The following is a 27,939-nucleotide window of genomic DNA, read 5'->3' on the forward strand; positions in this document are numbered from 1 at the left end:
TGGCAAAACAAAAACAAAACAAACAACAACAAAAACAGATAAAGAGTTAAGTGTACCACCAGGTCATGCAGATGGTTGTGGGGCTTACTTGAGCACTGTGGTCAGGGCTGACTGGAAGATTACATTCCTGTAATCTGCATCTGGGCAGAGTGCTCCAGGAACAGGGACCAGAAAGGCCAAGTTCAAGATACAGAAAGGCAGCAGTGTGAATGGCATGTGGGCAGAGAGGAGATCTGTAGGAGAGGAGATAGGTCTGCATGGACAGAGTCAAGCTAACAAGTTGGGGTTTTCTTTCAAGGGAGGTTTGAAAGAAGGAAGGCTTGAAACAGGGAGGCTTAGGCTGTTAAAGCAAGTAATATACTCCGATTTTTTTTTTCTGACTTGTGTTTTGAGGGCTTTCTAACAACTGTGAATTGACTGTCAAGAAGTGGAAAAGCAGAACAGTAGCCTTTGTAATTTTGCAAGAAATAGGAAAAGACTGGGGACTTGGGCGGTAGAGGAGAGATTAGAGGTTGTATTTTAGAGAAAAGGATACAATTTGCAAATGGGAGAGGATGGAAGAGGAATTCAACAAGACACAAAGAGCCTGGGAAGCCCAATCCGTCCAGATGTCTCTGTCCTGGCCCACAAGATCTCCCTGCTCTCTCTGGCCCTGCCCCTGACCTATAGAAGCCACCCCTCGCCATTTGTTCGCCCCTGTCTACAGTCAGTAGTGCTAAATGGGTGGATGTGAGTTGCCCAAGCTCGCTCATTCAGGTCCTTTGTGAGAAAGTGGGACCTTGTTTCCTCAAAAAAAAACAAAAACAAAAACAAAAACCCGAGGCTGCACCTGCCAAGAGCCAGGGCTTGAATCTCAGAACTCTTTCACCCCGCCACCCCAGCCCAGCCCTGCCCCACTCCACCCAGCCCTTGATGAGATCTCTGCCTGCACAACCATACCGACCCCCCCCCCCCCCCGCCCGGCTAGGACCCCGGGCTCTATCTGGAACCACTCTGCGGGCTCGGCCTTTCCTAGGGGCGCTCCCTGCTTAGCAGGCTGGGGCAGCGTCCTCCTCCACTCCAACCCTGAAACTGGAACACCCGCACGGCAGCCACCACCACCACCACCCCCCTGCGCCGCGGACCCACACCCCCTCCCGGGGAGAAGGTCCGCAGAAGCCGCTCTTCCGGCCCGGGGCTAGGGGCGGGGGAGGGTCCGCAGTAATTGCTGCCATCTGCTCCCTCCTCCCCTCCCCTCCCCTCCCCCCTCCGCTGCCTGGGGGAGGGGCCGAGGCGCCCGCCCAGCGCCCGGGGTCGAGCGCACCCCTCCGCCAGGGGATGGCGCTCCAGGTGACCCGAGAGCGCCCCCACCAGACTGCTTGGATGCAGTCACTGCGTTGGGAGACCCAATTCAGAGCTCCAGGTGTCCGGCCTCTGCCTCCCCTCTGGGATCCTGGGGCCCGGCTCTCCCCAAGGCACATGCACTGGCCTGCGGTGAACGCCTTTTCGGGGTGTGGACGGCCCCCAATCCACAAACCGGCCTGACGCTCATGTGGAAGTGTTGAGGGAGAAGGAACCACCCTGAAAATAGGAATGGGACAGGAGGAGGAACCAGGGCCAGAGCCTCTAGTCCTTGGGGAAGCGGGGCGACCAGAGACAGAACTTAGCCCTTAGCGGGGCTGGAATTCCACCCCAGAGACAACATCCCAGCGAGATTTTGAACTCCTTCCTCTGGGCTCAGAGTTCCCGCATATGTAAAATGAGGGTACTCCAGTTAACTACTTGGGGGTTCCAAAGAGGGTGAGTTGCCAGTGCTGGGAGACCAGAAATATTAAACCTACCTTGGGGAGTCCCAGGGGCAGGAAAAGCCTGCTAAAGCCTGACAGAACGCTCTCTTCAATGTGTGTGGGGGCTGGGAACTCCAGGCCGCTAGGACTTTGAAGAAAGTGTAGGCAGGTAGCAACCTAGCGCACTGGGTTAAGCACACATAGTACAAAGCGCAAGGCCTGTGCAAGGATCCTTGTTCGAGCCCCCGGCTTACCAAATTGGGGGGGGGGTTGCTTTTCAAGCTGTGAAGCAGGTCTGCAGGTGTCTATCTTTCCACCTCTCTGTCTTCCCCTCCTCTCTCAATTTCTCTCAATCCTATCCAACAATAATAGCAGCAACAACAATGGAAAAGACATGGCTGACAGGAGCAGTGGATTTGTAGTGCAGGAGCCCCAGCGATAACCTTGGAGGCAAAAGAAAAAAAAGTAGATTTTTTTCTTTTCTTTATTGCAGAGATTACATGTGTATGTACATGTGTAACATTTCTCAGTTTTCCACATAACAATCTACCCTCTCTAGGTACTCTTCTGCCATCATGTTCCAGGACCTGAACCCTCCCTTCCCACCCCAGAGTCTTTTACTTTGGTGCAACTATTAAGAATTTTTTGACATTTATTTACTTATAGAACCAGAGTATCAGTCTGGCAAATGCATTGCTGGGGATTTAACTTGGGACCTCATACCTGAGTGTCCAATACTTTATCTATCCACTGTGCCACCACCCTTTTTTTCCTTTCTTTTTTGCCACCAGGGTTACTGCTGGGGCTTGGTGCCTGCACAATGACTCGCCATTCCAGACCCCTTTTCCTTCTTCTTCTTTTTCTCCTTTCTTCTTCATTCTGGTAAAAAAAAAATGGAGAGAAAGAGAGAGTTGAGGGAAAAGGAATAGTGAGGGAGAAAGAGAGACATCTGCAGTGCTGCTCTACACTGCTTGTGAAGCTCCCTTCCTGCAGATGACTCCCTGAACTTGGGTTCTTGCATATGGGAACTTATCCTACTGGGTACTTCACTCCCACCCCACTCCACCCTACTAGTCTCAGTGTTGGTATTTTTTAAAAAAATATTTATTTATTTATTTATTTATTTCCTTTTGTTGCCCTTGTTTCATTGTTGTAGTTATGTTGCTGTTGTTATGGTTGTCGTCGTTGTTAGATAGAGAGAAATGGAGAGAGGAGGGGAAGACAGAAAGGGGGAGAGAAAGATAGATACCTGCAGACCTGCTTCACCGCCTGTGAAGTGACTCACCCTCAGGTGGGGAGCCAGGGGCTTGAACCGGGTTCCTTATGGTGGTCCTCTTGCGCTTTGCACCACCTGCGCTTAACCCATTGCGCTACTGCCTGACTCCCTGGTATTTTTTCTTTAAAGATTTATTGTTTATTTATTTACTGGACAGAGAGATAAACTGAAGTAAGGGGAGATCGGGAGAAAGAGAGATACCCACAATACTGCTTCACCATTCATGAAGCTTTCCCCCTCCATATGGGGACCAAGGGCTTGAACCCAAATTCTTGTGAACTGTAATGAATGTACTTAGCCATATGTGCAACCACCCAGTTCCAACCAGTCTCAGTGTTTTTTTTAAATATTTATTTATTTTATTTTATTGTTGTTTTAATAGAGTACTGCTCACCTCTGGCTTATGGTGATGTGGGGGATTGAACCTGGGACTTTGGAAGTCTCAGTGTTTTGAGACTGACTTTTGGGGTTTCTGAAACAGCTTCAGCAGGTGAGAATGTTGCCTGCTTGACCTCTACCCTAGTACTTATGTCAGTGCTAAGAGTGTGTGTGGGGGGGAGTGGGGGTGGTGGTGGTGGTGGTGGTGGTGGTGGTGGTGGTGGTGGTAGGGGTGGTCTCACAAGGCAGAAGAAAGTAAATAACCAACTGACCTGGTACAGGGGAACTACATACCCAAACACTTGTGTGTCTTTACCCCACTTCCTACTAAGGATCTAAACTAGGGGAGGGGGACCTTTATTTTTCTGCCAAGGGACATTTAGACATTTTTTTTTTAAATATTTATTCACTTTTGTTGCCCTTGTTTTATTGTTGTAGTTATTACTATTGTTGTAATTGATGTCATTGTTGTATAGGACAGAGAGAAATGGAGAGAGGAGGGGAAGACAGAGAGGGGGAGAGAAAGATAGACACCTGCAGACCTGCTTCACCACCTGTGAAGCGACTCCCCTGCAGGTGGGGAGCCGGGGGCTCAAACCAGGATCCTTCTGCCTGTCCTTGTGTTTTGCGCCACATGCGCTTAACCCACTGCGCTACCACCCGGCTCCCCCATTTAGACATTTATAACATCATTAGTAGATGATACAAAATTATCAATTTAAAAATTGACACTTAATGTTACTATGGAAAAGCCCCTAGAGTCATCAGTGCCTTGGCAGGGCCAGCCTAAAAGATTTTTTGAGAGCCACATATGACCTGTGGGCCAGATATTCCCCACCCTTATACACCAATGTCAAATCAATAATAAAATTAAAAAATTAAAACAAAATGAAACAAAATACCTGTGTCTGCTAGGAGAACATCTCCAACAAAGCTGAGCCACAAACCCCCTCCTTCCAGTCATCCCCACCAATCCTGATAACTTCTCGACACAGGTGAGCCCTGCGGATGGCCAGCACATTGCAGCCCCAAGGATCTCTCACTATAGGGGGAGACAGCGTTCTAGAACCATAGGGTTTGTAGGATACCTGAGGTCAGTGTCTCTGGAAAGGTCAAGAAAATGCCAGAGTCTGTGGCTTGGGGCTTGGTGGAGAAATGGAAGTTCTCTGCAAGAAGAGCTGTGGTGTTCCAGGGCAGGAGGAATGGCACCCACAAAGACTTGTGAGTCTCAAAGTATGTGATGTGTCTAGGGTAGAGTGAGAAGCTCGGATGCCTGGAGCAAGAGTGCCAGAATGGGGCATAACCTGTGATAAGGAGACAGATATGTGAAGACAGACTGAAATGACACAGATCCCGGGCCAAGGGGTTCAGATTTGTGCTATAGCACAATAAAGTGTCTGCATAGGAGGGGCGAGAGGAACACAAATGGCTAGAAGGAGTGAAGCCTATGGGAAATAAGGTAGAAAGTTCTATGTCCCTGGGCAGACAAACCCACCATTGTGTCCTGGAGCCCCGCTTCCCCAGAACTGTGCTCCACTAGGAAAAGAGAGAGGCAGGCTGGGAGTATGGATTGACCTGTCAATGCCCATGTTCAGCGGGGAAGAAATTACAGAAGCCAGGTCTTCCACCTTCTGCACCCCACAATGATTCTGGGTCCATACTCCCAGAGGGTTAAAGTACAGGAAAGCTAGAGGCGGGTGGTGGCGCACCTGGTTGAGCACACATGTGCACAAGGACCCGGGTTCAAGCCCACAGTCCCCATCTGCAGGGGGAAGCTTTGCAAGTGGTAAAGCAGAGTTGCAGGTGTCTGTCTGTCTCTCTCCCTCTCTATCAATTCCTTCCCTCTCAATTTCTGGCTGTCTCTATCTAATAAATAAATATTTAAAAAAATAAAAAAGAATAGGAAAGCTATCAGGGGAGGGGATGGGATATGGAGTTCTGGTGGGAATTGTGTGGAGTTGTACCCCTCTTGTCCTATGGTCTTGTCAGTGTTTCCATTTTATAAATAAAAACTTAAAAAAGAAAGAAAGAAAATTCTATGTAAAAAAAAAAAAAAAGTCCTTCACCTGGAACTAAGGCCTGGGAAACAGTAGTAGCTAGTAGGGACTTTGGAGTACATGTAAGTCCTTTCCGATGCCTGTAGTAGTTACTAAGTTCTAGCCAGTTGTTATCATGCAAGATTTCTAGCTTAGCATCAGATAGTATCAATAACTATTAGAAATGTAAATATTTTTTTAAAAAAATACTTATTTATTGATTCCCTTTTGAGGCCCTTGTTTTATTGTTGTAATTATTATTGTTGTTGATATTGATGTCGATTTTGTTGGATAGGACAGAGAGAAATGGAGAGAGGAGGAGAAGACAGAGAGGGGGAGAGAAAGATAGACACCTGCAGACCTGCTTCACCCCTTGCGAAGCGACTCCCCTGCAGATGGGGATCCGGGGGCTCCTTACGCCAGTCCTTGCACTTCACGCCATGTGCACTTAACCTGATGCACTATCACCCGACTGCCAAGAAATGTAGATTTTTATGTGTTGCCTCATGATTTTTAAATAATGACAATTATTTGGGGGGTATGTGTGTGCAGGGATTGAACCTGGGGCCTCAGGCATATGAAGCATTCACTCTGCCACAGAACTATGTCCCCAGCTCACAACTACTTTAAAACCTTAAATTGATGTGTGTGTCCAAAATGTAAATGCCACAAACATATCTGGGGATACAGACAGGAATTGCTGTGCAGTTTTTGAAAAGCTAGTTAGTGGTAGTTTTGTAAGGAGGGAAAAGATCTGAATAACAGGCCTGGGTTTTTGGATGTCCACATAGAACAAGCAGTATGGGAATGTGGCATGGTCAGTGGGAGTAGAGGCAAGTGTTCAGACCAGAGGAGCTGAAGCCTGAAGAAAGGCAACTGACCTGCTGATGAGGGAAGGCTCCTAGGCCTTTAGAGATTAGTGGGTAGAGGCCTTTAGAGATTAGATTTCAGTGTGTGTGTGTGTGTGTGTGTGTGTGTGTGTGTGTGTGTGTGTGTGTGTAGGTTTGAATCTCTTTTCTGTCTCCTTTAAGGGACTATAAAAACATCTTCTAGTGGGTGGGAGGCCTGTTTGGAGTGGGATGCCCCCATAAACCCTCAAGCTTGGACTCTGGCAGGCCACCCGGAAGAACTGGGTAAGACATTCCAAACAGCCCAAGGAGGGAGGGGTCATGTGGGGGGAAGGGCTCAGGAATCCGACTGGCCTTCAGGAAGACCCCAGCCAGCCCTAATGGGAACCACACATGGGGTGAGCTGGAATCCTGGATTGCCTGTGACGTTTGGCTTTGGAATCGGACACTTGACTCAGGACACTGCTGACCTGCTGGAGTCTGAGGCCTCTCAGCCCTAGCTCCCTTCCTAATCACTGCCAGACACACTGCCCTGCACCCAACTCTGGAGTCTGCTTGGGTCGTGGAGAAGGGATGCTTATGGACCCCCATTTACACCTAAGCCTCAGGAAAGTAGAGGTGTTCAGACAAGAATTTTAGACTTCCTATTGAACCAAGGGTTGATGCAAAGATAGCAGAACAAGATGCCCTTTCCAATGTCTCCCTAAACTTCACACTCATGCTGGACTCTGACCAGCTTCTGAAAATTGTAGAAACTGGTGCCCAAGGCTTCCATCCCTCCCCCATACCTTGCTCCATGGGGTTAATTTCTTTCAGAACCTCAGGCACCAGGAGCAGAGAGCAGTCCAAAGGGCAGGGAAGTCTGTGAGCAGGTGGTTTGGTCTTGAAGATTTTCTGTATAAACAGGAGAGGAAACAGTTTCTCCTTGAGTGTTTGCTCATGCTTTACTCTCCCTCTAAGTCAAACTTCTGGCCTGGAGCTGTGTCACATCATGTCTTAGTACACCACAGAAGGGCTAGAAAACTTACTAGTCCTGTGGTCTCAGAGGTGGTGCAGTGAATTCTCAAGCATTGAACTCTCATAGCATGAGGTCCCGCGTTCAGTCTCTGGCTGCACATGTACCAGAGTGATGTCTGGTTCTTTCTTTCTCCTCTCTCTACCTTCTTCATGAATAAATAAACAATCTTTTTTAAGTATTTTATTTATTAATGAGAGAGAGGTACACACAGAGACAGAGAGACTGGCCAACTAGAGTACTGCTCAGCTCTGGCTTATAGCAGTGCTGAGGGTTGAACTTGGGACCTCAGAGCCTCAGACATGAGAATCTTTTTCAGAACCATTATGCTATCTCCCCAGTCCAAATACACTCTTAAAAGAGAGAGAGAAATAGAGAGATAAAATCTACTAGTCTTTATTTGAGTGGCCTTTGGGACAGGGTTGTCCTCCCTCACGCAATAAACCTTCTTCATAATCCTCCAGATAAAGTATGTATGAATGAGGTGGTGCTTCCTGTTTAAATTGAGGTACTCCTAATGGTCCCCTCCAGACCCACAGGCCCAGTCTTCTCCCCCTTGGTGCCCACCTTGAGAAATTCCAGGCAGTCTGCTCAGAGTCAGGCCAGGGCCCAGGAGCTTGGTCAGGCTGCATTCCTGGGGCACTCCATCGCCACAGTCCCCATGCTGCTCAGCCCAGAACTCAGCCATGCTGAAGATGTCGGGTGTGGATTCACAAAAGTTCTGACAAAAGTGGCAGTGTCAGGGACCAAGGAACCTCTCTTCATCTTTTCTGAGGATGAAATTCTTAGAGCTTGGTGCCTTGAAATTATTTCACTCCTGGTGGAACCTAACGTCCCAACACGTTAGGGACCCTCCCAGTGATACTAGGAAAGAGGTTGTGAAGTGAGTGACCAGGCACAAAGGAGATGCAGGACAGACTACTGAGGCCATCCCTTGGCATAATGTAACACCGTATCCCTCTGCAGTACTGTTCAATCTCCCAGAAGTCTCTAGAGAGGGCTTAGGGACTTGTGGAAAGAAACAAGGCCCAGCCTCAATGGAAAGCCAGCAGTAGTTCTAGAAGTTAACAGGGTGCTGGGGAGGAGCTGGGATTCGGGTAGTCCCTCCACCCCCTTTTGTCCCCATCCCCCAGCTTAGTTTCGGGAAGCTCTCCCAATGAATATTTAATAGCCCAGCGCAGGGCCTGATTGAATTTTAATGCTGGCGACCCGAGCCCGGAGCCAGAGTCCAGGCAATTAGTCAGAAGCCATTAACGCTGACTGAGCTGATTTATGGGCGGGACCAGGCCTGGTGCGGGCGAGCCCGGGTCGCCACAAAGCCTGGGGCTGGGCGGGCCGTGGCTCCCACATCAGCCAATCGCTGAGGCTGTCTCAGCCTACTTCGCTCTCATTTGCATACTCATCCGGGTGGGCAGACCTGGGCGGTGGCGAGCGAAGAAACCCAGGGAGGCCAGCTTGAGGCTGAGATCCCTCCGTCCAGCTCTGGCCCTCTTTCCGCAGACTGGCGTCCCTGGCGAGGCCTAGCAATGGCTTTCTGCCTGCGGGATTCCATTGGACACTCCCTTTTAGTAGGGCTCTAAGGGAGGGATTCCAAAGGTGTTGGGGAGCAGAAACTTTGGGCAAGCCGGTGGGCTCCAAGATCTGGCAAAGGCTCTGAGCTGAATACAGACCCCCTTCTGGAGGCCCTGCTGTGTGATTCGATGCTTCGTATGGTTTCCCCACTTCCCGGTTCAGCCTCTCTTCTCTCCCCATCTCTACTGATCCGGATGCGAGAGTGGGGTTCAGGGTGTTTGAAACTGTCTCAGAGTGCTGGGTATGAATGCAAGAGGCTCTTGGAGGAGATGGCCCTCTTGCCCTCCCAGCTTCTCATCCCCTGACCTGTGTGAATGAGCTGGGACTCAGTCTGGAGTGCTCTATTGAACTGTGCCCGACCCCTTAAATCGTAGGTCAAGGATTTAGTTGGCCTGTCTGCTGCCACTCTGGCAGGTGGCCTCCTCCTCACTAGCCCCCACCCCTCTCGGAGCCCTTTGTCCACTGTGGCTGTGGTGGAGAGGGGGCATCCTTCCCTTCCTGAGCAAGCACCCCTTCCCATGAAGCCAGGCCTGACCTGAGCTGGAGTGGTCTTTTTTTTTTTTTATATATTCCCTTTTGTTGCCCTTGCTGTTTTATTGTTGTCGTTATTTATTATTGTTGTTATTGATGTCTTTGTTGTTGGATAGGACAGAGAGAAATGGAGAGAGGAGGAGAAGACAGATAGTGGAGAGAAAGACACCTGCAGACCTGCTTCACCCCCTGCGAAGCGACTCCCCTGCAGGTGGGGATCTGGGGGCTCAAACTGGGATCCTTCTGCCTGTCCTTGTGCTTTGCACCACTTGCACTTAACCGGAATGGTACCCCCCCTTTCAACTTCTTTATTATCATTAGTGATTTAATAATGGTCGTCAAGATTGTGGGATAAGAGGGGTACAATTAATACAATTCCCACCACCACAGTGCCATCCATATCCCATCCTCTCCATTGGAAGCTTCCCTATTCTTTATCCCTCTAGGAATATGGACCAAAGCTCTCTATGGGGCCCAGGAGGGTTGTGTGTGTGTGGTTTTTTTGTTGTTTGTTGTTTATTTTTTGTGGTTTTTTTTTTTTTTTTTGGTATGGGCTTGGGCCTTGGAGTATATTGAGCTCTGGGATGGGAGGGTAGCCCCTGCAGGAAGACCTATGCAGATATTGGCAGGGAAGGGAGAGGCATTAGTCAAGGAAGGCTTCCTGGAAGAGGGAGGGCAGAGACTGAAAGGAAGGGAATCATAGAAAGGAGAGAGAGAGAGAGAGAGAGAGAGAGAGAGAGAAATCCTCTGCAGGGGAACATCCTATTTGAAGAAGAAGGCAAAATGTAAGCTTAATACACTTCATACATGTCAGTGATTAAGCAGGATAGCTGAGCATGAGGCTGCCTGCTTTGCCATGGTGGGGAGGGGTCATAAAAAAGAAAAAAAAAGAAATTAAGAAAAAGAAAAGAAATTAAAACACACCACTATTTAATGAGCAACTACTTCTTCTTCTAGCGTTTGCCCTTCTTCCATAGCCAGTCAACAGCGTCAGGTTGAGCCTGATGTAAAGTTTCGAGACCTCCTTTGAATCTGGAGAGGTGGCAGTCATTGACATTGTGGGTCATAGTCTGTCTGTAGCCGCAGGGGCAGTTCGGGTCGTCTCTGGCTCCCCAGCGATGGAACATAGCGGCCCACCGGCCGTGGCCTGTTCGATAGCGATTGAGGAGGGCCCAATCATAACGTGCTAGGTCAAAGCCGGGTTGACGCTCGCAGGGGTCTGTGATGAAGTGTTTGTTCTTTACCTCAGCTGACTGCCAACTCTGTTTCCAAGAATCTGGAACAGAGAAGTTCAGTGTAGGCGTAGGGCACCAGATTGGGTGACGAGACGTCAAGCGTTGGACAGGGTGGGCGAAGATATCCGCGTATATTGGCAGGTCCGGTCGAGCGTAGACGTGGGAAATGAACTTAGATGATGCCGCATCCCGACGAATATCTGGCGGGGTGATGTTGCTAAGAACTGGCAGCCATGGAACCGGGGTGGAACGGATGGTTCCAGAAAGTATCCTCATGGAGGAATATAATTTGGAATCGACCAAGTGGACATGGGGGCTACGGAACCATACTGGGGCACAGTATTCTGCAGTGGAACAGCATAATGCCAGAGATGATGATCGTAGTGTGGAAGCGCTCGCGCCCCATGAGGAGCTGGCCAGTCTTGCAATTATGTTATTCCTCGCGCCCACCTTTGCTGCAGTTTTTATGAGATGATTGTGAAATGACAGAGTGCGATCGAGAGTAACACCAAGATAGACTGCCTGGGCTTCATGCAACTACTATATGCCAGACACTATGGCAGATATACATTAAAAAACTCTTTTAAAAAGATTTACTTATTTATGATAAAGTGTACCAGATAAAATATTTATTTATGATAGAAAGAACCAGAGCATCTGGCCTACATGTTGCTGAGGATTGAACTCAGGACCTCAGGACTTCATGCTTGAAGGTTTGGGACACTGAGATATACTGTTTCATATAATAACATAATGAGATAAGTACTTTTAAAAAATTTCTTATTTTAGACATGGGGACACTGAAGCAGTGACTTGTCTAAGATCACATAGCTAGTTGGTGGCAGAATCCTTAATTTTCTTGTCCACCATTCAAAGTCATCTCATACATTTTTTTATTCTAAAAGTGGGCCCTGTCCCCCATGTTTAACTTCCTTTAGCAGGACTTACCTGTTGATAAAAACAGATACTCTTTGGTAAAAGCCTGTAAAGAAATCCCATCCATACTGTCACTTAAGCTCAAGTCTTGAGTGTCATCAGTCATTTACAGTCCTTCAAATCTGCTTCCTTAAAAGAGCCTGAATTCTGTTCCCTTCTCTCTCCTTACCTCTGCTTGGTTCAACCCAGGTCATCCTTTCCAGGGCCAGGAGAGGTAAGACAGGAGCCTTACTGAGTTCTTAATATGTGCCAGGAACTGTGCCAAGAGATGTCCTGTGTGTTTTCTTAATTACTCCTCACCAGAAGCCCTCACCAGAGAGTAGATCCTCTAATTGCCAGCATTGCCATTTTACAGATGGGGGATAGAGGAGGTCAGGGAGCCATGAAAAAAAAAAAAATCACCACCACCACCCTCCCCCCACCCATACCCCTGACAGTGTACTGGGTTTGCTGTGCTGGGGAGCAGACAGCAGATTCCTCCAGATAAAGAGTGCTAGAGTGCTTCAGAAACTTTTGCCTCTTGTTGGTCTTTCCTCGAAGCCCACAATTTCCTAGGCTGGATGTGTGCCAGGACCTCTAGGTGCCTCTCCTTGCTTTTGACAAGAGGGATTGTATTTGCAGGATGCTTTGGGCTTCAAGTTACAGAAAGCCCAGCTTAAATGTGGCTTGAACAGCAAGGATGTTTGTTATGTCATAAAACAAGAAATCCCCAGGTGGGGCTGTTGGTTAAATCAGTGACTCAACAATGTTATCATTGTTCCTTCTGGCTTTGGCCCTTTTTTCCTTTCCTTCTTACTAAATTTATTGAAATGGAACTTACATACAATATAGTACACACCGGTTTTAAAAGAACAGTTTTCTGAGTTTTGATAAACATAAACATGGCAAAACAGCCTGGGAGGAGAAGCAGTAGATAAAACGTTGGATTCTCAAGTATGGGAGGTTTGTATGTGTGAGTGATGCTTACTCTCATTGGTAAATAAAACCACATACACACATTACAGTCAAGATAAACCTTGACATAATGTCATAAAGTTCCCTCCTGTTCATGTATGGTCAATCCCTCCCTCATCCTTTGCCACTTCTTAACTTGATTCCCACCATCATCGATTAAATTTGCATGATCTAGATCTTCCTATGGATTAAGTCATATTTAATATGCTCTTTTGTGTCTGGTTCTTTTGCTCTAGACAGTGCTTTTGAACAATGTGTCTTGTTGTGTATATGTTGTGTGGTTTTACTGCTTAGTAGTTACATTCTGTTATTATCCCACCATATTCTCTCTCTTTTTTTTTTCTGCTCTCCTTCATCATTTTGATTTTTGTCCTTGTACCTTTAAAGTGCTGGCTGCTGCAGTTCCATACATCACATGTAGGCAACACCATTCAAAGGCATTTTTCCTTTGGCCTCTGGGGAATCTTTTCGGTGCTCCCCAAAAAACATCTCCTTATGCCTCACAAGCCAGAATCTCAATACATATAACAAAATATATTATACTAGCAGATGGAAAGGAATTACCATAGTGTTTCAGATTTAACCCCTCCAAGACAGAGGAGGGGCTCAGCTTTCCCTGTAGACCAAGGCATCCTGTTCTCTGATGAATAAGATATAAACAGGAATGTTCCATGGGACATCTGATAAGGTTGCTTAAGGGAACTAACTGCACTGAGGAACAGTCTCTTGCCCTTCTACTTTTGCTCTGTCTGGTCTACAATACTGATTGTAGACTGGAAATCCAGTCGCCATTTTGGATAATGAATGGAGAATGATCAAGTTTAAGGTGAGAAATACCTAGGACTCTGTTGATATTAAAACTGTGAAGCCGTGGGCTGGGCTATAGCGCAGTGAAATAAGCACACATGGCGCAAAGTGTAAGGACGGACATAAGGATCCCGGTTTGAGCCCCTGAATCCCCACTTGCAGGGGGATCTCTTCACAAGCGGTGAAGCAGGTCTACAGGTGTCTATCTTTCCTCCCTCTGTCTTCCCTTCCTCTCTCAATTTCTCTGTTCTATCCAACAACAACAATAGCAATAATAACAATAACAACAACAATGGCAACAAGGGAACAAAAATGGGAAAATGGCCTCCAGGAGCGGTGGATTGATAGTGCAGGCACCGAGCCTCAGCAATAATCCTGGAGGCAAAAAACAACAACAACAACAAGAAACTGAACCCAACATACTACAACTAAAGCCAACGTCTTACCTTCAGATTTCTTTTATATGAGAAAGAATAAGCTTCAATCTAATTTAAATCACTTTTGGGTTTTTGCTAAAATAAGTAACTGAACTCAATCCTAACTAACACAGTTAGTGACATGTCTTCCTTCTCAATGAGACAAGAGGAAACATCTGAATATCTCTGGGAACCTTTTCCTTGCTCCTAAGGAGAGGCATCTGAGAGAAATTGTTAGATTCCTATGGGGTGATTGGGGCTGCAGCAGCTGTTTTATAACTTGAAAGGAATCATTCAGAACCACAGCAGATATGCTGAAGTGCTAGCTTGCAAAGATAGGAGGAATCTGTGTCCTTCTAGAATATGTTGAGTCTCTGAGTTAACTAATCTGGAGTCATCATTTTTCAAGACGTCTCATGTAAAACAGTATATTTGATCAATTCTAAAACACACATTGGGCTACTTTTTAGCATTTCTGAAATCAGCCTACTTATAATCAACAGCACCTTAATCTCCTGCTGACCAGATGGTAGTATCACAACTGGCCTTCCTGTGCAGGTTAGAACTTGAGGTTTTTCCTGGTATCTTTCTTTTTTTTTTTTTTTTTAAACACCAGAGCACTGCTCAGCTCTGGCTTATGGTGGTGCAGGGGACTGAACCTAGGACTTTGGAGCATCAGGCATGAGAGTCTTTTTGCATAACCATTATGCTATCTACCCCTGCCCTTTTCCTGGTATGTTAACAGGGCAACTACAACCTTATGTTGTTTCAGTTCACAAGCCACACGAGCACTCTTTGAGCTCTGGCCCACACCTAGAAATTCCTGTTCACTGCCCAGAAAGCTCACCTACCAGCATTAAAACTAGAATGAATGTTAGCAGCTTAGAATTATACCTGGGGGTGGAGGGTGGGGCACCAGGTTAAGCACACATAGAAACTATGTGCAAGGATCTGAATTCAAAGTCCCGCTCCCCACCTGTAGGGAGGACACTTCATAAGTGGTGAAGCAGGTTTGCAAATATTTCTTTTTCTCTCTCTCTCTTTCTATCTTCCCCTCCTCTCTCAATTTCTCTCTGCACTGTCAAATAAAATAAAAAGAAAAAAGAAAGAAAAGGGGAGTCAGGCGGTAGCTCAGAGGGTTAAATGCAGGTGGTGCAAAACACAAGGACAGGCGTAAGGATCCCTGTTGGAGCCCTGGCTCCCCACCTGCAGGGGAGTCACTTCATAAGCAGTGAAGCAGGTCTGCAGGTGTCTATCTTTCTCTCCCCGTCTCTGTCTTCCCCTCCTCTCTCCATTTCTTTCTGTCCTATCCAACAACAACAATAATAATTACAACAATAAAACAAGGGCAACAAAAGTGAATAAATAAATAAATATTTAAAAAAAGAAAGAAAAGAAAAGAAAAAAGGAAAAATGGCTGCCAGGAGTGGTGGCTTCATAGTGCAGGCACCAAACCCCTGTGATAACCTGGTGACAGTAAAAATAAGTAAGTAAGTAAATAAGTAAATAGAAGCATACCTGGGAGGTAATAGTGGGTGTTGTAGGCAACCTGCAAAGTGGTCCTCAGTGGTCCTCATTTCCTGGCCTTCACAAGCCTTCACCCATGTGAGGCCCCTTCCTGCACTGTGATCAACAGCAAAAGGCAAACATCATGAGAAGTCACTTCTGATTTTAGGTTCCAGAAAGAATGTGGCTTCTGTCTTGAATGCTCATTTGTCTGTTTCCTGGATCATTTATTGGGGCCAGAAGTAGAGCCACCATGTGAAGGAGCAAGTGATGGAGAGGTCTGATGTGCTGAGCACTACGCCAAAGAAAGACAGAAGTCTGTACGAGGAGGCCTAGCTAGGAACTGAGGTCTGCTAACAACCATTTGCGTGAACTTGGAAATCACTTCTTTAGCTTTACCTGACTACAGTTTCTGGTCAACAGCTTGAGGGGTGGCTCCTAACAAACCCTGAGTCAGACCCACACAGCCAAACCACCCCCTGGACCTCTACACCCATAGAAACTACAAGATGAAGAATGTTTGTTGCTTCAAGTTGCAATTTGGGGGGTAATTTTTTTTTTTTTTAGGTAATTGATTCAGAAGAGCAATCTTCTAAAAAATGCTGTACCACCATTACTCAAGATGGCCTAATGACAATTCCCTGTGGAAAAGCACAGGCATTGACAGCTCAAAGGGAAAAAGTCACTTCAAGACTCCTACGGAATGTGATAAAGTTTAAAAGAAGACTTAACCAATTTACTTCACTGGTGTTTTCCTTGTTACAGACTTGCAAAAGTAATTCACGTTAAGTTTCTTCCATGTAAGTCCAGCAGAGCTTTCTCAGTAAGTATAAAGTAAAACTTCTTAAGCCATAAGAAATCATTATGTTAGTTTAATTGGTAGTTATTTTCTTTCTAATGGTACATAAAGTAACAGTGCTTCTTAGCATCAGTGTCATCTAAATTGGATGAAATATGATCGTGCATTTTTCTTATGGTACAAGCCATTATGGGGGGAGGATATAGGAGGAGGATTAAGCAGGAGGAGGTGGAGGCCATAGGCATGGACACTGGCCCTCCCCGCCCCGGTCCAATGCAAAGTGCCTCTTCTTTCCATTTAGAGACCCAATACAATTTTCTGAGGAGTCAAGGGATGAGCTGGGGAAGCCACCCGGCCTCCTTCATTCTCCGGATTCCGAGGCAGCCATTGTCCAGTGAGGAATGTTCCGCCCACAGCACCGGGAGGCGGGGCCTCTCTCGGTTCCCTGGACAAGCCTGCTTTGTGCTCTGCACCCAGGGCCCCTTCTGACCCTCACCAGCCAGGCCTTCCGAGTACTTTTCAGAGCTTTCCAGGCCTGAAAAGGTAGGTATAGGTATAGTTATGTAGAGAAATGGGCCTGGGAGACGCACCGAGAAGAGATGTGAAAACCATGCTCAGAGTCCTATTGGCTCTTCATAGCTAAAAATAGGTGCTCCTTGCTTCTCTTTACTAGGATTTTCTCTTAATTAAACACATACACAAAGATGGATTTAAAAGTCTGTTTATTAAGTTTTTGTTTCTGGAGAAACAACAACGGGAACTTGTTAATTGTGTATGTCCACGTGATGGGATATTAATTTTTTAAAAATTATGTGCTGTGGGGACTTTGGGCGGTAGTGCAGCGGTTTAAGCACATGTGGCGCGAAGTTCAAGGACCACAGAAGGATCCCGGTTCGAGCCCCTGGCTCCCCACCTGTAGGGGAGTCGCTTCACAGGCGGTGAAGCAGGTCTGCAGGTGTCTATCTTTCTCTCCCCTTCTCTGTCTTCCCCTCCTCTCTCCATTTCTCTCTGACCTATCCAACAATGATGACATCAATAACAACAATAATAACTACAGCAACAATAAAAACAAGGGCAACAAAAGGGAAAATAAATATTTAAAAAGTATGTGCTGTAAGTGTATTTATAGACAGAATAAGCTATTAAAATGTGTCCACTCGGTGGGGGGAGGGGGAGTCAGGCGGTAGCGCAGCGGGTTAAGCGCAGGTGGCACAAAGCACAAGGCCCAGAGGAAAGATCCCAGTTTGAGCCCCCGGCTCCCCACCTGCACGGGAGTCACTACACAGCGGTGCAGCAGGTCTACAGGTGTCTGTCTTCCCCTCCTCTCTCCATTTCTCTCTACCCTATCCAACAATGACAGCATCAATAACAACAACAATAAAACAAGGGCAACAAAAGGAAATAAATAAAATTTTAAAAAAATAAAAAAAATGTGTCCACTGAGAAAAGAAGATTACAAAATAGTAAGAAAAGCTTTCTATATTGATTCGTAGAATAATACCTGACATACCAGTGATTATTTCGGGCAGTTTGATTAAGGGTATTTATTTATTTTATTTTATTTGTGCATTTGGGCCTCCACATATAGATGTCACTGCTCTTGGGCTTTTTTTTTTTTTAATCTAGATAGAGAAGGAGTAACCTCACAGTACTGGAACTTCCTTGGTGACATAGCATCTCCCATGTGGTGTTGGAGCTCCAGCATGGACCAGATGCATGATGAAGCATGTGCCTAACCCGGGAAACTATCTTTTTGCTCCCTGTTGACTTCTAATTTTTCCCCTTTTCTCTATTTTCTTCTTCTTTTTTTTAAACTTTAAAAAATATTTATTTATTTACTCCCTTTTGTTGCCCCTCTTGTTTTATTGTTTTAGTTATTAATGTTGTTGTTATTGATGTTGTTGTTGTTGGATAGGACAGAGAGAAATGGAGAGAGGAGGGGAAGACAGAGAAGGGGAGAGAAAGACAGACACCTGCAGACCTGCTTCACGGCATGTGAAGTGACTCCCCTGCAGGTGGGGAGCCGGGGGCTCGAACTGGGACCCTTCTGCCAATCTTGCGCTTTGTGCCACTTGCACTTTATGCCACTTGCACTTAACCCGCTGTGCTACTGCCCGACCCATTCCCCTTCTTCTTCTTCTTCTTCTTCTTCTTCTTCTTCTTCTTCTTCTTCTTCTTCTTCTTCTTCTTCTTTTTTTAATGAGAGAGAGAAAGAGGGACAAGAACACCTCTTGTCACATTTAAGATCTATTCTGGACCATTGAGCCACCTCTCCTGCCCAATTATCTAAATCTTCTAACATTTGTGAAGTGATGTTTTGCTTGTATAACAAAAATCCATGCATGTGTGTGGACCCAAATTGCTTGCTGCTCTGGCTGTGTCCTTCACAGGAGTTTTTCCATCATGGTTCCACCCTCAGAGGGGAGAAATAGACAGCTGATCAGGCGTCAGAAAAATGAGCATCAGACAGTCTTTGTAATAACAGCAACAACTCACGTAGTGCTTGGCATACATTATCTTATTTGTATCCCCACCCACCCCCACGACCCCACGTCATATCACTCCCTTTTATAGGTGAGGAGACAAGCTCCAGCAGGTTAAAGCCTCCTGTCAGGGACAGCTGCAGGGAGTGGGGTCAGCTTCAGCTCAGCCCAAGGCTTCTGATCTTCCATACGGCCTCCCCACTCATGTTCAGCACAGCATTTGTTCACCCACCTGTTTGTCCTCTTTTCCTATAGTGAGTTTTCTCCCCAGAGCACTGAGGCTTCGTTCAAGCCTCTGTTCCCAGCAGTGAGTGTATTCAGGCATCAGTGATGCTAATGGGATGCATTGGATCGACCTTCTCGTGGGGCATCCCGTGAGTACCCATGCATTGGGGAAACTGACGATCCTTCCTAGCCGACTGAATCCACATGGATCCCAGTCACTTTCAAAGCCAGCAGCAAGCAGCTCCTGACAGCTTTCAACCTGACCTGTTGACTGGCTACGGAAGAAGGGCAAACGCTAGAAGAAGAAGAAGTGATGCTAAAAGGAAAGAAGGAACAGCCTGGTGAAATGAGCTGTGGTAAATCCACATACCTGTTCTTTGTAGCCAGTGTCCTTTTACACTTGATGTCTCCTCTGTATGTGCTTTCTTTTCACTCTTTATTATTAGCTCTTTTGGAAAATGACCACCAGTAAGGGTTGTCGTGAGAAGAATTCCCTGTCTAGATCTGAACCAAAACATCAAGAGGGCAGGACTAGTCTTTGCTATAGGCACCAGAAACTGGAGACAGTCACAGTGGAGGCCAAGGGAGCTGAGGAAAGATCCTTGATCCACTCTCCTTTCAGTTTGGGGTACAAGGGTGGGTATCTTGCCAAGTTGATTCTTGGGAAGGATGGGGTTTCACAGTCAGATGCCCCAGACCCAAAGAGTCTGGGCAGTGGATACAGAGGCTGGAACCATCAGGGAAGACCAGGAAGAGAGCCCAGGGAGGCTAGTTTAAGTATCTAGGGAGGTGGCCAGGGCAGAGGGGAGAAAGGCATGGACCATGCCTGGACAGTTGGATGCTAGATGATTTAAGCACAACCAGATGCTCTGGGCTTCCCCTGTCAGGTCAGGCCAGACCTGGAGAGGGCAGAGTGGGGGGTGGGGAGTGTTCTGGGGTTACTTGGATTTCTAGTTTCCCATTCTGTGCCAGGTCTGTAACCATAGGGAAGGGAGGAGTCCTAGGGTGTTCCAAAGGGGCTGAGCCAGGAGAGAGTGAGTCTTGTAGCTTGGGAGGAATTCTCTGCCTTTGGACAGGATATAGGAAGGTAAGGATTCCTTTAGGAAGCAAGGCTCAACCCCTGGAACCTAGCAGAAAAATAAAGACTAGGAGAGCTCTGGGATAGGAGCTACCAGCTCTTCTGGGGGAGGGAGCATTGATAGCTAGGGAAGGTTTTACAGAGAAAGGCACATCTGAGTTGGATTCTGAAGGACGAATAGGAGCACCTTTGGCATGGCAAGAGAAATGATACTCCTGGTGGGGAGGGTAGATAGCATAATGGTTATGCAAATGAATTCTCATGCCTGAGGCTCCAAAGTCCCAGGTTCAGTCCCACACCACCATAAACCAGAGCTGAACAGGACTGGTAAAAAAAAGAAGAAGGAGAAGGAGAAGAAAGAGTCGGGAGGTATCGCAATAGGTTAAGCACATGTGGCACGAAGCACAAGGATAGGCATTAAGGATTCTGGTTTGAGCCCCCCGGCTTCCCACCTGAGGGTGAGTCACTTCACAAGCAGTGAAGCAGGTCTGCAGGTGTCTGTCTTTCTCTCCCCCTCTCTGTCTTCCCCTCGTCTCTCCATTTCTCTCTGTCCTATCTAACAATGACGGCATCAATAACAACAACATAATAACTACAACAACAATAAAAAACACAAAGGCAACAAAAGGGAAAATAAATATAAAAGCAAAAAGGAAGGAAGGGAGGAAGGAAGGAAGGAAGGAAGGAAAGAAGGAAGGAAGAGAGGAAGGAAGGAAGGAAGGAAGGAAAGAAGGAAGGAAGGGAGGAAGGAAGGAAGGAAGGAAGGAAAGAAGGAAGGGAGGAAGGAAGGAAGGAAGGAAGGAAGGAAGGAAAGAAGGAAGGATACTCCCATGGAGAGACTGAGGTGTTGGAATGGTGTGGGTGCTTAATGAGAGGTTCTGTGGGCATTAGTATGTGGTGGGATGACAGTTTATTTTGGGGTGCGGGTGCTGGTCCCAAGGCTGTGCTGCAGGCTGAGAGTGTGTGCTTGTACTCAAAGACTACATGACAGAGCCAGATTGGGGGCAGGGGGGGGGGGATTTTGGAAGTGGAGACCAGTATTGGGCACTTGGGAGTAGAGGGGGGCCTGACAGGCAGCCTCAAGTCCTGCATGCTCTGACTCCGAGCTGTGTCCCCCCCAAGGGGCAAGTTTTCAGGGTTTCCTGGAGGCTCTGAGTTGCCCTCAGTGAGCAGTGCTAAAGAATGGAAGAGAAGAGAGAGCTTCCACTTGTGGGGGAGGTGGGGGGGGCAGCCAGCCGGGTGTGGCGTCCTCTGGGCACACACCCCCAATCCCACAACCGGGACACATTTCCTTCCTTTCCTGCTTAATGGCTCCAGAGTGGCCGATTCAGAGGACCACAAAGAGAGGTCTCCCCGCCCTTTCCTCTGCCTCTCTTCCTGGTCTTTCCCCCCTTCCTCACCCCACCCCTCCTCCCTCCCTGGGGCATTTTCCTTTCCTTCCTCCCCACCCCACCTGCTCCTCCCTCCTCTCTTCCTAGCATCCATGCCATCCTTCTAACTTTCCAGTCTCTCTTTAGAATCTTGAATGCTGATTCTACCCAGCCAGTTGTGTTCTTTTTTTTTAAATTATTTTTTTCCTCTTTTTATTGCCCTTGTTGTTTATCATTGTTATTGTTGTTGTCATTGCTGTCGTTGTTGCTGGATAGGACAGAGAGAAATGGAGAGAGGAGGGGAGACAGAGAGGAGAGGATGATAGATACCTGCAGGCCTGCTTCACCGCCTGTGAAGCAACTCCCCTGCAGGGATCCTTATGCAGGTTCTTGGGGCTTTGCACCATGTGCACTTAACCCGCTGCACTACCACCTGACCCCCCAGTTGTGTTCTTTTTCTTGTTGTTTTTGGAAAGGTTTTGTGACTCCTCTCTGGACCAGGAATACCACACACTCAGCACATCCCTGTGCACATAGGTGTGCCCCAAATCCCCCAGCACCGCACCTGCCTTCTCTGAGTCGGGCTCAGGGTGAGATGCTCCACCCTGGATGTGGTACAAGCAGAAGAGCTAGGAAAGAATGGATGGCCCTCTGGAGAAGAGTCTGACCTTGAATTGTTTAGGGACCTGCCAGAGTCCTTTGTGTGTTTCTGCTTGTAGTTGAAGAAACTTTGGGAATTGGGGTGGGCGATCACCCTTCCCTGAGGGACACCTTTAGGAGTGCCCTGGGGGATTAGAACCCAGAACCTCCAGAGGGGTACAGTGAGACCCAAGAGTCTCCTGATTAAACATTGCTAGGAGAAAGAAGGAAGCAATTACAATTCTGGAAACACGGACAATGCTACCCTATCAGCTGGGGGGTGCAGGCAACCTTGTCCTACATTACCACATCATTAGCACTATCATCATCCAATCTATTGCTGGGCACTTGACCTGTCCAAGGGGTGATCACAGGCCATTCTGACCTGCCAGTGCTCAGCAGTGTGTGTGTGTGTGTGTGTGTGTGTGTGTGTGTGTGTGTGTGTGTGTGTGTTGGGGGGGTTGGGCTCAGATTCCTAGACTGGGAATGGAGACTCCAAGGAGAATAGACTCCCCAACACCCTACCCAGGAGTGCTGAAGGGCCATTTGCTAGGATTGAGTATTTGTCAGCCCAGAAGGCTGGATGATGTATTAACAGGACTTTAATGAGCTCAGGGAGGGGGAAACTACACTTCATTGCCTGAGCATCTGTGCAGGATGAGGGGCAAAGAGAACAGCCTCACCACCCCCAGCTGCCAATAGACCCCTTTTACACCAGAAGCAACTTATTACCTCAAGGTGCAGAATCTCCCCTGAAGGGATCCAGTCAAGATCTTCTCCAGTATGCAGTCCCATCCAACCATCCTTCCTGCCTGGCCTCTAACCTTGTCCTTCCTACCTTTGGTGGGTGGGCCATTTCTCCCAGGCTGCTGTGTGTGTATGTGGGGTGTGTGTGTGAGTTAACTGTACCTCTGCTCCAGAGGATACATTAACACTTTCTTCTTTCAGCTTCATCCCTGTCATGTACCCCCACCCTGGAGTCTGGTGGAGTAGCCCCTAGTGGTACCCAGTGGTAATGCCCTGATAGTACCATTATTAATGCCATCCTGGCATTAGCCCTGCTAGCTGACATCACTGAGCTCAAGTAGATATAGGCCTCTCCCTTCCCTCCTGTCTCTTATGCTTGGGAAGCCTCTCACCAGGAGTAGAAAGAATATAGTGAATTCTAGGTCTAACTATGCTGTGGCCTCAAGTGTGCTCTTCTTTTCTGGGCCTCAGATGCCTGGTCAGTAAGGATTTTCTCCTTCTCCTTTAAAAAATTTTTTTTATTATCTTTATTTATTTATTGGATAGAGACAGCCGGAAATTGAGAGGGAAAGGGGTGATAGGGAGAGAGACAGACACCTGCAGCCCTGCTTCACCACTTGTGAAGCTTTCCCCCTGCAGGTGGGGATTAGGGGCTTGAACCTGGGTCCTTGTGCACTCAACCAGGTGCGCCACCACTCGGCCTCTTTCTTCTTTTTAATTGCCACCAGTATTATCACTGGGGCTTGGTGCCTGCACTATGAATTCACTGCTCCTGCCAGCCATTTTTTTCCTTTTATGTTTTATTTGATAGGACAGAGAGAAGTTGAGAGGGGAAGGGGAAATAGAGGAGAGAGAAAGATACCTCAGACTTGCTTCACCTCTTGTGAAGCATCCCCCCCACACTGGCTTGAATCTGGGTCATATGGTACTATTGAGTATGGTAACATGTTCACTCAACCAGGTGCACCACCACTCAGCCTCCCAGGACCTTCTTATAGGGTTGTTCCTGCCAGCTATGCTGGGATTGCTCCTCCAGCAAGGCGATCAGCTCTCTAAGGGTAGAGACTGTGGTTCCCTATGTCCTTCCTGCCTTTCTGATTCTTATTCTTATTCTTTCTGATTCAGAATGTTAGGCACAGGCCAGCCTAACATTCTGAATCTGAACACATACCGTGTGTGTGTGTGTGTGTGTGTGTGTGTGTGTGTGTGTGTGTGTGTGTGTGTGTGTGTGTGTATGTGTATGGCATAGATTCTGGAACTGGAGAAGAGTCTGACCTTGAATTGTTTAGGGACCTGCCAGAGTCCTTTGTGTGTTTCTGCTTGTAGTTGAAGAAACTTTGGGAATTGGGGTGGGCGATCACCCTTCCCTGAGGGACACCTTTAGGAGTGCCCTGGGGGATTAGAACCCAGAACCTCCAGAGGGGTACAGTGAGACCCAAGAGTCTCCTGATTAAACATTGCTAGGAGAAAGAAGGAAGCAATTACAATTCTGGAAACACGGACAATGCTACTCTATCAGCTGGGGGGTGCAGGCAACCTTGTCCTACTGGTACTCAGGGAGGTTCATCAGCTTTTCAAGGGTAAAAGCACTCCAGGAGAAAGACCCCTCAAGTATCAGAGAGCCCTCTGGGAGCTGAACATCTCCAGGAATATTATCTAGACCCTCAAGTCTAAGTGTAAGTCACCCTCAGTGACTTCTCCTGCAGTCTCTGGGCAAAGTAGATTCAGCCTCCAGTTTTTCATCTGCCTGGCTCAGCCAGGATCTCCACTGAAGCCTGCATTTGTGTGTCTGATAGAATTCTGTCTACCCTTGAACTAGGAGCTCCAAGGACAGGGATGTGCCTTTGGGACTCCGCAGTATCCCTGGGGCCTAGTTGAATGCTTGGCACGAAGTGGACGTTCTGCTAAGTATGGATCTGTTGAATGAATGCACCAATCAATGAATGCCTTTGGACACCTCTAAGCACACCAAAGATCTGGGATTCATACTCCACCGTTGTCTTCTACCATTCACCCAGCTGGGTCCAGTGCAAATCCACCTTCGTGGAGAAGGTCTCCAGGGAAGCCTGCCTTTCAGAAGTCACCCGCGACCCTTGTGGCCCAAGCCCTGGGCTCGCCCTCCTCACCCCTCCCTCTGCGCTTGTGCTGAGCGCCGGACTTGTCCGCTGTGCGTCCAGCCTCCTGCACCCCAGACTGTGCAGTCCGGACTCAGTAGGTGCTCAATTCACCTGTGGATTGGGGTGAGGGCTTGGGGGCGGGGGGGGGGGGAGTGCGTGAACCAGGCATTAGTCCGGGGCCCAAAGCAGGCCTGGGAGAGATAGTGTGGGCAGCTAGCGGACGGGGCGGGCTGGGCAGGCTGCCTTCCCCTTTGCCCTTCGACCCAGGAAGCCGCTCCCACCCAGCGGACACGCTCGGTCGGCCCCACTGCTCTCTCTGGGCCCCCCAACCCTCACCCGCCGGCCTGGCTCCCACCCCCACCCCAACTTTCCGCTCCAACGCCCCCGGAGTGGCGCAAGGACACTCTACACCGAAGGGTCATTTGCTCTTTTCCCCCACTGTGGCTAATTTATTTGAGCGCTGGGGGAGGGAGGGGCGGGGCCAGGCCCGCGGGCTGCGAGGAGGGGCCGGCCCAGGGGAGGTGGGGGCGGGGCGGGGACGAGGGGGGAGGGCGGGGACGGAGGGGGGGGTGGAGGGGCCCAGGGGGCGGGGGGCAGAAGGAGGGAGGGAGGAGCGGCGAAAGGGGAGGTGAGCAAGGGCGGGGGAGGGACTAGGGAGCTGGGGGCGGGCGACTGGAGGCGGGGGCGAGGGCGGGGGTCCTGCCTGCCGGGGGAGCCGGGGCGGCCCCTTGTCCGGCCACCCCCACTGCCCAGTCCAGCTCCCGGCCGTGCCGGCTGCAGTAGCCGCAGCAGCAGCAGCGGCCCCAGGATGGTGAGCGCCGCTGCCCCCCAACCCCGGCCAGACGCCCACGGCCCGCGCCCCGGTCTCGGGACCGGACACCCGCCCAGGCCGCGCACACTCACCTAGGACCCGGCCGGGATGCCGAGGTACGGGGCTGCGGGCCCGGGTTGAGGAGCGCGGGCGGGTCGGGGTCAGGGGGTGGTGACCGTGCGGTGTCCGGAGCTTTGTCCGCCGATGCCCGGCAGTGCGAGGGCGGGAGAGGGCGGGAGCTGCGGGTCGCGAGGATCAGAGAGGTGGGGGTCGAAGGGCAAAGCCTGCAAGAGACCCGAACGGGTGCGTGGAGTCCAGGGTCACTTCCCGGGGGGAAGGGGCGGGCGGAGCAGGGACCTTCTCCCCGCCGTCGACGGCACCCGCTTGGGCTCGCCCTTGGGTGCACTGGCTGCAGCAAGTAGCGAACAGCTGGTTGTGGGGCGAGTCTGCGAGGTTGGGGGGGAGTGGGAAGCTAGGATTTGCGGGTTCGGGACCCTGCAGGATCCGGTGTCCGGAGCCCGAGGGCCGGCCCGCAGGCCCCTCCCACTCCGTCAGGTCTTTGTCCAGCGTCCCCAGTGTGTGGGAGGGGTGGGGGCTGGGTTCTTGGCTGGGAGATTCCCCAGCATCGTGACGGGGCAGTGACAGGAGACTGAGACCACTTTGGGCCCAGTGCCCTTAACGCCCACCCCTTTCTTTTCTTTTCTTCTGACCAAGCAGAGCAAAGCTCTTCTCTCAGAGTCCGGAGGTTGCGAAGAGCAGCACTTACCTCCTCTACCCTTGGGCTACCTGCTGCAAGGAAGACCTTTGGCCCCCCAGTTCTCTGGAGAGAGCCCCTAAACTTCCCCACTCCATGGGGGGGGCTTCTCTGCATCTGCAGATTCCCTTGCTGGGATCCCGCTCTGCAGAGGGGCCTCTGGAGAGGGCTGGCCACACAGTAGGTGTTCAGATTATATACTCCCCAGCCCCCTTCTACCCCCCCCCCCCGCACCCTCCTGACCCCCACTTCATTGCCACTCACTCCTGAACCAAGGAGGCCTGGAAGGGCTGGGTCTGCCAGGGGAGTGTGAGAGGCTGGGGCAGCGCGGAGCGCAGAGGTGGGTGGACGGGTGGGTGGGCTGTTAAAGGGACGGTCACTAAATCAGGATTAGGCTGTGGGGCTGTCAGGCTGCCTGGCCCTGTCTCCATGGAGACCTAATTTGGAGGAGAATAGAGGACGGAAGAATGTTTGTGTTGTGGTCCGCACGGGCAGCCGCGGCAAGGAGTCGGGATCCGGTTCCAGCCCCACTGCGGGGGAGGAGGGACGTTTCGACTGTCGGGGCCCAGAGCTTCTCTTGTGAAGTCTTTGGACTGGGTTGGTGGTGGCACGGCCCGAAGAACTCTGACCCTGCAGAAGGGCCCAGAGGCCAACATGAACTCCCTCTGCATCCTCCTGGAGACTGCCCACCCAGGATGGCTCGGAGTCCCCTGCCCGGATCTCCAGACCCCTGCTGTCTTAGCTCCCTGCAGACGGCTGCACTGGGTGGCTCCGCAGGGACCCGAGAGTCCCGCGAACTGTGGGGCAGGGGGCGGGGCGGGGCTTCCTGGGGTGGGCGAAGAGAGGGCGGGGCTTGCGGGCTTAGAGCCAGGCTGGGTGACAGGTCTCGTAAATCCCCCTCTCCCCAGGTTTAACACCAAGCCGTTTATTTCCACTGGATTCCCTTGGTGTTCGCAGCAGCCACCCCTGCAAGGAGTGACCTCATGCCCTCTCTGTAATATCTTGTTGGGGAAAACCCTCATGGGACAACAGGAATGTAGCTGTGTGGGGCAAGGGAATTCCCCGCCTTCTCCCCCCATAAGGCACAGAAGACCCCAATTCTATAGGAATTCCCCTCCAATCCCGAGAGGAGATAGGGACTGGGGGTCAGGCCATGAGTTTAGCCTCCTAGGCCCTGAGGGACTTTCTGGCAGTGCTGTGAAGGGTCGAGGGTCCCAGAAGTGAACAATTCCAGTAGGCAGACTGGAAGCGGCCAGGGGACAGGGACCAGACAGAGCCCCTTCCTGCCTTCCTGCTGATCATCCATGGCCACAGCTTTTTATGGAACAGGAATCCCCAGTTGCCCCTCCCCTGCCTAGGCGGCAGCTTTATTGCTAAGATCTCAGCCCTTCTCCACGCAATTTCACGCCTCTCTGCCTTTGCTGGCTGGTCCCTCAGCCAAATGCCTTCCCATTGTCCCTCTCTCTCTCTACAACCATTTCATTCTTCCAGGCTCAACTAGGTCTCCCCAAACCCCTGCTCTTCCTTCATGCTCTTCTAGCCCTGTACCTGTGTCTCCTTTCACACTAGGTTTTGCCTCCTGGAGTACAGATGTCCAACACTTTCTTCCCTGCACCATGTCCCGACTAGGCTTGGCACCT

The 27,939-nt window shown here is 49.4% G+C and overlaps 1 protein-coding gene and 1 long non-coding RNA gene across 4 annotated transcripts in view; one reads left to right on the forward strand and one right to left on the reverse strand.

The window, feature by feature from the left end:
* Window positions 1-2,399: 2,399 nt before the first annotated feature.
* LOC132539517 (uncharacterized) lies at window positions 2,400-26,286 on the reverse strand. Of its 2 annotated transcripts, XR_009550851.1 has the most exons (5): window positions 25,638-26,286; window positions 18,791-18,891; window positions 15,289-15,393; window positions 4,509-4,724; window positions 2,400-2,645 (listed from the first exon to the last, which is right to left on the reverse strand). It is a non-coding gene; the product is annotated as an uncharacterized LOC132539517 (long non-coding RNA). The 2 variants fall into 2 exon arrangements; XR_009550852.1 differs by lacking the exons at window positions 2,400-2,645; window positions 4,509-4,724; window positions 15,289-15,393 and adding an exon at window positions 16,133-16,610 and having other exon boundaries at window positions 25,638-26,243.
* The window catches only part of FIGNL2 (fidgetin like 2), a 35,147-nt gene continuing 32,423 nt past the window's right edge, over window positions 25,216-27,939 (forward strand). The window contains exon 1 of one of the 2 annotated variants that reach the window (XM_060195335.1): window positions 25,216-25,661. The gene's annotated coding sequence lies outside the window, so the exon portion shown is untranslated. The remainder of the gene's footprint in view (window positions 25,662-27,939) is intronic. The other variant, XM_060195334.1, reaches the window with a different exon arrangement.

This window comes from Erinaceus europaeus, chromosome 7, assembly GCF_950295315.1.
Source record: "Erinaceus europaeus chromosome 7, mEriEur2.1, whole genome shotgun sequence".
Lineage (NCBI taxonomy): Eukaryota > Metazoa > Chordata > Mammalia > Eulipotyphla > Erinaceidae > Erinaceus > Erinaceus europaeus.